Genomic DNA, 9,666 nt, shown 5'->3' on the forward strand with positions numbered 1-9,666 from the left:
TAATAGTGGGCCAGGTGCTGGTGGCTCATGCCTGAGATCTAGAGATCTCAGTTCAAAGCCAGCCTGGGCAGAAAAATCCAAGAGACTCTTTTCTCCACAAAAAAATTCACCACAAAAAGCCAGATGTGGAGCTGTGGCTCAAGTGGTAGAGCACTAGCCTTGAGCACAAAAGTGCAGGGGCACTGCCCAGGCCCAGAATTCAAGCCCTAGGACCGGCCAAAATAAATAAATAAGTAAATACTTGAGGTGGAAGTAGATGATATATCTAAAGAAAAAGCAGTTAATCCCCAAGATCCCCTTCCTCAGTTCCATGCAGATCGACCAGTGTTCCTCTCTCAACACAGACGTGCTGTCAATGGATTATTTGCTACAGAAGGTAAACTAGACCTTCCTGACTTTGACTGTAGCTCTGGATTGGACCTCAACTGGAGAACACTTGAGATCGTAGATACTGTGCTGAAATGCAAAGTATTAAATAACTGCATATTCACGGAAAGCTGAGACCTCAGCCCTCTTTCCTCACCTGGTTCTAAATTATTGGATACTAGAGCTGGGAAGGTGGCTTAGTGGTAGAGTGCTTGCCTCGCATGCATGAGTCCCTGGGTTCGATTCCTCAGCACCACATAAGCAGAAAAAGCCAGAAATGGTGCTGTGGCTCAAGTGATAGAGCATTAGCCTTGAGCTGAAGAGCTGAGGGACAGGACCCAGGCCCAGAGTTCAGGCCCCACGACCAACAAAAAAATAAATAAAATAAAATACTGGATACTAGACTTTAGTCTCCATGCAAGAAATATGAGCACTTTCCAAGGGCTAACTGGCTCAAGAGGGAAGACCTGAAGATACAGACATAGGGGTAAGAGTAGAGGGAATCAAGGGGTACTTATTGCAAAGCTCCCATAATAAACAAGCTTTACCCACACTCAGAACTGCAAACTGTGTTTTGGGTCCTCTGTCTTAATCAGAAGCAGACAAGCAATGATTTCCAAGTCATCTAAGAGAAGACCCTAGCATGCACACTGGGATCCAAATAAACAAAGGCAGAAAAGTGAAGTGATCAGAAAGAAACATAAACCGTGAAGGGAGAATAAAACTTAAAAAAAAAATTCTATAATGTTCTCAGCAAGAAAAGAGACTGTTTTGTTTCCTTAAAACAAGAACCAAATGATTTTACAAATATAATCTGAGTGTAAGAATGAGCATGTGAAAGTTTAAATTATGCTCACAGAATTCAGAATTCAAAATAAAAGGTAGAAGATAAATCTGTATACTTCTCCCCAAAGTAAAGCATAAAGACAATGCTATAGGAAATAGTTATTTGAAATTTGCAAATTAAGAGTCTCTACCTCGCCAGGCACTGGCAGTTCCCACCTGTAATCCTAGCCTCAGGAGGCTGAGATCTGAGAATGGAGGTTCAAAGCCAGCTAAGGCAGGAAAATCTGTGAGACTCTTATCTCCAATTAACCACCAGAAAACCAGAAGCTGTACTGTGGCTCAAAGTGGTAGACTACTAGCTTTAAGCAAAAGAGCTCAGAGACAGTGCCCAGATGAATCAAGATTTATAATGAGGAAACTGAAAAACTGAAAGTAAAAGAGGAAAATATGGAAGAACTATTTTGAAATCTGAGATTAGGGAAAGCATGTTGCATAACATGGAAGCTATAAAAGGAAAACAAGCTAAATAAATAAATATATATGTATGTATGCATGTATTTATGTAGTTCTGCTTAGTAACCACACCATCAACAAACCCAAAAGGAATTAAAAAATTGAAAACAACTATCTACAGTCCTACAAATTGGTAGGAAAAAGACCAATAATTCTTTCCAAAAAAAAAAAAAAAATGGGCAAAGGATGTAAGAAGACAGTTCTGAAGAAAAGAAATTTCATACGGCTTTTTAAACATGAAAATATGCTCCATCTTCTCCATAGTAAAGGAAACACAAATTAAACTACCAGATTGGCACAGACGAAAATTTTGATAACACCATGCGGATGAAGGTTAGAGAAACAGATGCTTGCACATATTGCTGGTGGGAGTAGAAACTGGCTCACCCCCTGGGGAGAACGACTTGACAGTGTCTTTCAAAATTGAAAATGCCTGTGTTGGCAGGCACCAGAACTTGTATACCCCAAAAATCATTTCTCCATATTCCTGGCTAACAGAATTCAGTTGCTCAAGTGGCAATGTGCCAAATCCCAAGCAATACATTTATGTGTTGATTTATTTATATTGATTAAGTGCATATTGTGTGCTCGGAGCCGGGCTCTGAGAATACACGAGTGAAAGAAGCCAAACCCTTGCCTTCATGATAGTCTGGCACCTACTGGGTAAGTAACATAGCAGAGTGAAAGGTAGTATTGTTTATGTATGTTTGAAGCAGTAAATGACCCCCCACCTTTTTTTTTTTTTGTCGGTCGTGGGGCCTGAACTCTGGGCCTGGGTGCTATCCCTCAACTCTTCAGCTCAAAGCTAGCACTCTACCACTTGAGCCAAAGTGCCACTTCCAGCTTTTTCTGCTTATGTGGTGCTAAGCAATCGAACCCAGGGCCTCATGCATGCAAGGCCAGCACTCTACCACTGAGCCACCTTCCCATCCCCTAACCCCCTAATTTCTTAACCAAATTGAGACACACTCTGGGTACTAAATGGAATACTAGTATCATATATCCACTCCACAGACACAATTATACCAGGAAAACAGACCTTCAAATAATGATGACACACCACCATCTCATTTGCCCTTCTAAACAATGCCCTTCCATTCTTTTTTTTTTTGGGGTCCGGTCGTGGGGTCTGAACTCTGGGCCTGGGCACTGTCCCTCAGCTCTTCAGCCCAAGGCTAGCGCTCTACCACTTGAGTCACAGCGCCACTTCCGTTTTTTTTCTTATGTGGTGCTGAGGAATCCAACCCAGGGCCTCGAGCATGCAAGGCAAGTGCTCTACCACTGAGCCACCTTCCCAGCCCCGCCCTTCCATTCTTAAACAACTCCATCAGGAAACTACAGAAAAAAAAAAATCAGGACCCAAGCTAGCTCTGGAGAAAATACATATGCCAGATAGTGAGGAAAATTGGAGATAAGTCAATTTTTTTAATGCCTCTGAAGGATTTGAAAGAGAAGGAAGATGTGGTCAAAAACACTTTCTAAACACTTGCAACTCCAATTTGAAATTGTAAAGGCTACATATTTTCTGGCCTAGTATTATACAGTTCTTAACATAGCCTAGAGGAGGTAGTGATGTGGCTCAAGTGGTAGAGCACTAGCCTTGAGCTGAAGAGCTGAGGGACAGTGCCCAGGCCCAGAGTTCAGGCCTCATGACCAACAACAACAAAAAAAAGATCATAAACAGCCTAGAATTGTAGATGGACAACTTTGGATTATCAATATTTCAGCCTTCTTGTGACCCAATGTTTCTCTGATGAAAAAGGGAAATACCTGCCAGCATTCTTCTGGAAGGCTTCATTCCTGTTAAAGGAATAAATCCTAAGGCAACGCTTGCCTCGTGCTCCAGCCTTGGAAGTGGCCATGATGTCAGCAGCAAGCATCAGTCTCAAGACCATGAAGTGACAATTTGTGAAAAAGACAAGGATAAAGGCTCCAAAGAAGAGAAAGACCCAGAAGAAAAAGAACCTAGAGTTTTCCATGACCTTTCTGAGCATCCTGGCCAATCCTGACATCACTTGAGAGGATTGTGACTGATGGGAATGGGAGAGAGTATGAGCCTTATATACCTTCTGAAACTGAATTTCAGTCAATGTTCAGGAATGGTTTATTCAAATAAAACTATATAGCTAAAACCCTACCAATCAAATACTTAAACCAACATTGTTTTCTCTAATGAAACTTTCAGGGGAATAGAACTTTGATTGGACTATCCTGGCTTAAACTTGGAGCCAGGGTACTGTCCCTGAGCTTTTTTTTTTTCTTTTAGTGTGATGAAAAACACAAGACAAAGGATATTATGGGTAAAATAGGTAACATGAGAGCATTAACTCTCACATTATAACTGACAAAGCTTGAAGTCAGCAAATCAAGCTAGCTTGATTCCCTTTTACCCAGTTCATTTGCAAATAATCTTAAGTATTGACTTATGCCATTACTTCTAGAACAAAACTTGACTTTAATACTTTTAGAACCCAGTAACCAATTGAGAATTGATTTAATTACCCGATTATTTTTTCCAGATGGTAGAAACCAAACTCAGGGCCTTCTATATATACTAGGCCAGCACTAGACTGAGCTCTAACCCCCAACCCCTGGGTTTTTAAAAATACAGCACACATGCTTTTAATTAGTATTTATTGCATGTTGTAAAGCTTCAAAAGCTAAGCCTGCCTCGCCTGTTGGTGCTCCATTCCTTTCCCCAAAATTCCTGACATTTTCCTTTCAGGCATTACCTTCCTGGGGGAGCATTGTGGAGGAAAATGGCTGTGATCTTTGTTGGGTTTTTTTTTTCTTCTTCTTCTTTTTGGTTATTTCTCTTTAGGACACCAGAGGGCGCAAGGAGGGCCAGCTTTTGTTTTTCTTTAAATCTCAACTCCAAGTCCTTGCAGAGAACAACAAAAGACCGGGAACACAACAGCTTTGAGACAAAGGGACAGCGAACCAGGCTGCACACCCCGTGTTATGGGAGCTGAATTGAATTCCTCACCACTCCTGCCTGCTTGGGGAACTAGACATAAACAACTAAAGCTGCAAAATAATGAAGCCTTGGGCTCACAAGAAAACCCAGAGCAGAACAGATTAATCAACACAGAAAAGAGCATCGCAGGTGCGCATTTGAGCTGTTTGCTTTGCCTAGTAATAGTAACTTTTAAAATTACCCTTTTATTTTGGCTTTTCAGAGTTGAAAAATAAAATATGCACGTAGTAAGAAAATCTAGAAAGTACGGAAAAGTAAAAAAGAACAGAGAGCAATACATTCTAACACAGACATGATTGTTTTTATTTTCACCTTTCTTCCTCGACTTTTTAGAAAGTAGGATTCTTTTGTGCTGGGGTATTTTTCTCACTTATTAGACATCAACTTCATCTTGTCAATAAATTCTAATAGCAAAACTTTGCTAATCACCTAAGTTCATCACTGACAGAGGCACAAAAAAAAATTTTTTTTTCAAAAGTGCTGCAAGCAGTTTTTCCCCCTAACACAGCAGCAGCAACCTGAATACCCTGAGTCAGACATTTGAAACAGGAATAAAAGTAGGATTTTCCCCCTCTCATTTTGCCTTTAGAAGACAAAACAGTTTAAGCCCAAAGACATAGAAATGATTACATCCCAATTCAAAAAAGGAAGAATGAATCGTCCTTCCATGAAGACTGACCACCAAAGAACCAGAGGAAAGTATGGGTTCCTAGGGCCCTCTGGTTCTCTGGGGTATGAGTTTTGTCAGTACTTGCTATAAGGAGGGACAGACCAGCACAGCTACCAGGCAATAGGGGCAAACCAGAAAACCAAAACAGGGAGGTTACCAACCTTGAGACAATGACAAACCTGTAGTTCCTCAAAGGACAGGAAATTTAGCCCAGCATAGATGTAAAAGGGTGATGTTTTAGATGCTGATGGATGCGGGACAGGGAACTGCAAAGGGGACCTAAAATGGAGAATGATATCCCCATATCTCTGAGTAGGTTATAAATAAGACTTCCTCACAGGTGACCTCAATTCCCTGAACAGGACCTAGGGATAAGAATTTCACACAGGTAATCTCAGTAAGTACTCAACTCTCAAAAGCTAGGGCTGCGTTCTCACCATAGCGACAACCCTCCTTCAGCCTACCGAAAGTGTGTTTGTAACAGGTTGTCTGTTTTGCCTGGCATCACTGCTGCCATTTTGGGTTTGTCATTGTTCTTAGCTGTTCTTTCCACAATCATTCTGCCACCAAAATGGATTCCAGAAAAGACTAGACTGATCAAGAAGTATTTATGACATTACACTAGTACCACCTCTAAGAAACAGCAGATGCTTACTGAACAGATCGCCTCCAGATAAGGATAATTACCTATAATGAGCAGGCTGTGTACCCTGAAGCTGGAGAAGTCATCTCATGGGAACCAGATTAATTCTCCCAAGGATAACCGCGTCTCTGGAATCCAGGAGAACCAGAACTGAGATGATGACTAGTCATCGGGGACCTTTGTCCCCTGCCCCTAATTCTTCCACTTCTTAAACATAATGCTCAGTGCATACCGTGAACATGGCTAGAGATGTTGGCATCATGCCATGGACTCTTCCTCTCTGCCAAATGTCTTAGCTAATAAACTTTCCTGTCGCTCCCTATATTCACATCTTGTCTACATTCTTCTGTTGCAGGACACAAGGAATGTGAGTGATTCCCTTCTCCTTGAGCACTAGAAAACTTTCCTCCTTTTTTGTTCAAAGTTCATCAAAGGCTGACATTGTCCAAAAAGAAATGTACTATTTACCTGACTTATGTAATTGTAACTCCTCTGCATCACCTTTACAATAACAATCACTTTTTTAAAAAGATGGTCTTCATCAACCATCACAGACCCACCTGAAAAGTAGGTCTTCAAACATCCTAGTCCAAGCCAGGCGCCAGTGGCTCACACCTGTAATCCTTGCTACTCAGGAAGCTGAGAATCTGTTGATCAAGGTTTAAAACCAGCTGGAGCAGAAAAGTCCTTGAGACTCTTACTAGCAAATTAACCAGCAAAACGCCAGAAGTGGATCTGTGGATGCAATAGGAGGACACCAGTCTTGAGGAAAATAGCTAAGGGGCATTGCCCAGGCCCTGAGTTCAAGCCCCAGTACTGGCATACACACAATAAAGATATATGAGCTGGGCACTAGTGGCTCACGCCTATAAGCCTAGCTACTCAGGAGGCTGAGATCTAAGAATCACAGTTCGAAGCCAGCCCATGCAGGAAACTACTGAGGATTTACTGTCAAAGCATGAAGGATTCCCAGCCTCTCATAATTTCCTACCAGTGTCATCTGGCTCAAGATTCTCTCTAGGCCATAAAGAAACTATAAAATCAAAACACTTTGCCCTTTTGCCCCTCCTATGGCTGAGAGGATGAAATGCTTGATTTTGCAAGCTGTGATGAGCTAGCAAACAGTTACTTCTGCAGAGCAAGATTGGAAGCCTTCAATGAAATACCTATTGCCATCATGCTACTTTCCTGCAGAGTGCAGTGAGTCTGAGCTGCCGGTCACATTCCCAACCTTTACTTTGTCCCAATGCTGACAGTAAGGAATCTCTGAGCTCACTTACCCTCCGGATTCCTTACTCTCCCTTTTCCTTTCCATTTTAGGAAGATGGACAGCAGGTGCTCATGGCCCTGCTGCTTGATCTATGCTGACTCAGGCTGCTTCTTAGTTTCTCCCAGGGAGGTAGAGAGTCACCAATGAGGTCTGAACACTGGCACAGCCTGGCCAGAGCCTCAGTGAAAAGAACCGGCTCTCTTCTGGAGGAGGAAAGGTTAAGCCTCTTGTGTCCTATACGGAGCAGGGGGCAAACATGATTCAGGAGATCTGGTTTCCCTTGCTCTGTCTCTCTACCAACTAAGAGACCAGGGCCAAGTCCTTGAAGTCTTCCCTAGAAAAGGACATCATCCTAGTTATACACCACAAAATGATAGGAGGGTGAGGAGTAAAAGTGGGCTCCAGGGCACAGGAGGGTTTTGTTTAGGGGGAGCTTCTGGTACATTTAAGGATGTAAAGAACGTGCCAAAGCACAGCTCAGAAATCATCATGTCTTCATTTCCACATTAAATAAGCCCTTTCATCAGATGAATCATATTATGTAATGTAAGATGTATTTTTAAAATATACCAGAATTCTCAGCAAACTGAGACCCATGAGTGTAAGTTCTACAATGAACCCTGTTCAATCCCGTCAGCAGGAGGGTTTACCTGTGGCTCTGTAAATACAAGTCTGAAGTTTGCTTGTGAATCAGTTCCTCCTGCTCCTGCTGGGAAACCTGCTCCAGGATGACACCAGTGATCCCACAGCGTGCTCTGGGAACACCGTGCTCATAGACGGCACATCTTTACTTGGAATTATTTCAATGTATTGTTAACTAATTTCATAGTTATTTCTGTCACTTTTCAAGTAAACTGTACACAGCTCAAGAAAGACAATAATACAGGGGAAATTCGGAGATAAGTGTTCACTGGGCGACGGTAGCTGCCAGGACACATCAGCCTTTCTGTGTCCTGAAACCCTGGGCAATGTCTTGCAGACTGCAGGCGGATTTCACAAGACTTGAGGCAACCTGACAGCCTTGAACTTCAACTTCCACATCAAAGTAGAAATCCGCCTCAGCCATCTCGGCTTCAGCTCGGACACCCTCGATCGCGGTGGTATTAAGCAACAGCAGTGCCCCGCAGCACCCGAGGTCATTTGGAAAGCATGAAGAAGCCCCAGGGAAGCCTCTGTTAACGTCTCATAACTCACCGCTGCTAAAAAATGTTAGGGCTCTTTCCTTTCGTTTGTTCGAAATCGTTTGTTCTTGCCGCAAAAAAAAAGAAAAGAAAAGAAAGTGTTTTGTTTTGTTTGTAATTAAATTCACATTTGACAACCCAAACTGGAAGTAATACGACAAGCTTTAAGTAGCACCTGGAAAGGGGCAAGCTCACAGCTCCTCGTTAGTATAGTGGTTAGTATCCCCGCCTGTCACGCGGGAGACCGGGGTTCAATTCCCCGACGGGGAGGTTGTAATTTTCTCGAACACAACGCTCTTTGTGACTTCATTTGCCGATGCTCCCTTCAGATATAAGACGCGGAAATGCCTTTTTGCTAAGTGCACAACTGTAAGCATAATGCTTGCTCAGAAAGCCTTCTGCGAGAAAACGCTTCTCGGTGAGCTGCCCGGAACGAGGAGGCTTAAGAGCAAGCGCCCCGGGAGGCCTGGGTGGCGGCTCCCAGCCGCCTTCTGGCACAGGTCTGCGCGTGCGCAGTGGCGCACCGCCAGATTACCAGGCGAGGTCGCGAACTGGGCCCGCGCGCGCGCTCCGTGGGGGAGGGGAGCCAGCGTCTCCGCCCCTAACGGGCGAGGGGGGGCGGGGCGGACGAGAGCGGAAGTGGGTTGGTCAAGAAGAGGAAGGACCGGTTTCCTTTGACCCCGGGGACCTGGGTACACGGGAAACCGTGCTTTCCAGCCGCCCCTGGTTGCGTGGCGTCTCCGTCCCCGTAGAGAGCCAGCTGTCAGGAGCAGTCGGCCCCTGAGGGAGTCCGTCCTCGGCTCTGGCGGCCTTGGAGTCGAGGGTGGGGAGGGGATGGAGGGAAAGGCGGGGTTCGCCGGCGAGATACGCCGCGTGAGCGCAGTTCTAAGAAACCGCGCGAGCCATAGCCCAGCAGGACCTCGTGGCGCAACGGTAGCGCGTCTGACTCCAGATCAGAAGGCTGCGTGTTCGAATCACGTCGGGGTCATAGCTGTTTTCTCTTGAAGATGAGCACGGAGTATCAGCTGTGTTATGTTCCCGCCATTTCTCGAAAATAAGAAACAGCTTTTTCTCTCAACAGTTATCGTAGCAAGACTTACTTTTCACAAAGATGGCGCTTGCACATATAAACATACAAAAGCGCCAGAGGCTGATGTCTGTGCTGTTCACCTTGTGAAGTTAGTCGTTTTGTGGCATTAATGTGCATAGTTACTGTTGTGCATTCGGGCCTATCAGCCCACCGTAGTCTTCCATGCAAGT

The 9,666-nt window shown here is 44.1% G+C and overlaps 2 non-coding genes across 2 annotated transcripts; both read left to right on the plus strand.

Annotated features, from left to right (window-relative positions):
* The first annotated feature begins 8,604 nt into the window (after positions 1-8,604).
* Trnad-guc lies at positions 8,605-8,676 on the plus strand. The gene has a single exon. It is a non-coding gene; the product is annotated as a tRNA-Asp (tRNA).
* Positions 8,677-9,322: 646 nt separating this feature from the next.
* On the plus strand, positions 9,323-9,394 carry Trnaw-cca. Its single transcript has one exon. It is a non-coding gene; the product is annotated as a tRNA-Trp (tRNA).
* Positions 9,395-9,666: the final 272 nt, after the last annotated feature.

This window comes from Dipodomys spectabilis, unplaced genomic scaffold, assembly GCF_019054845.1.
Source record: "Dipodomys spectabilis isolate Male_0828 unplaced genomic scaffold, ASM1905484v1 ptg000163l, whole genome shotgun sequence".
NCBI classification, from domain to species: Eukaryota; Metazoa; Chordata; class Mammalia; order Rodentia; family Heteromyidae; genus Dipodomys; species Dipodomys spectabilis.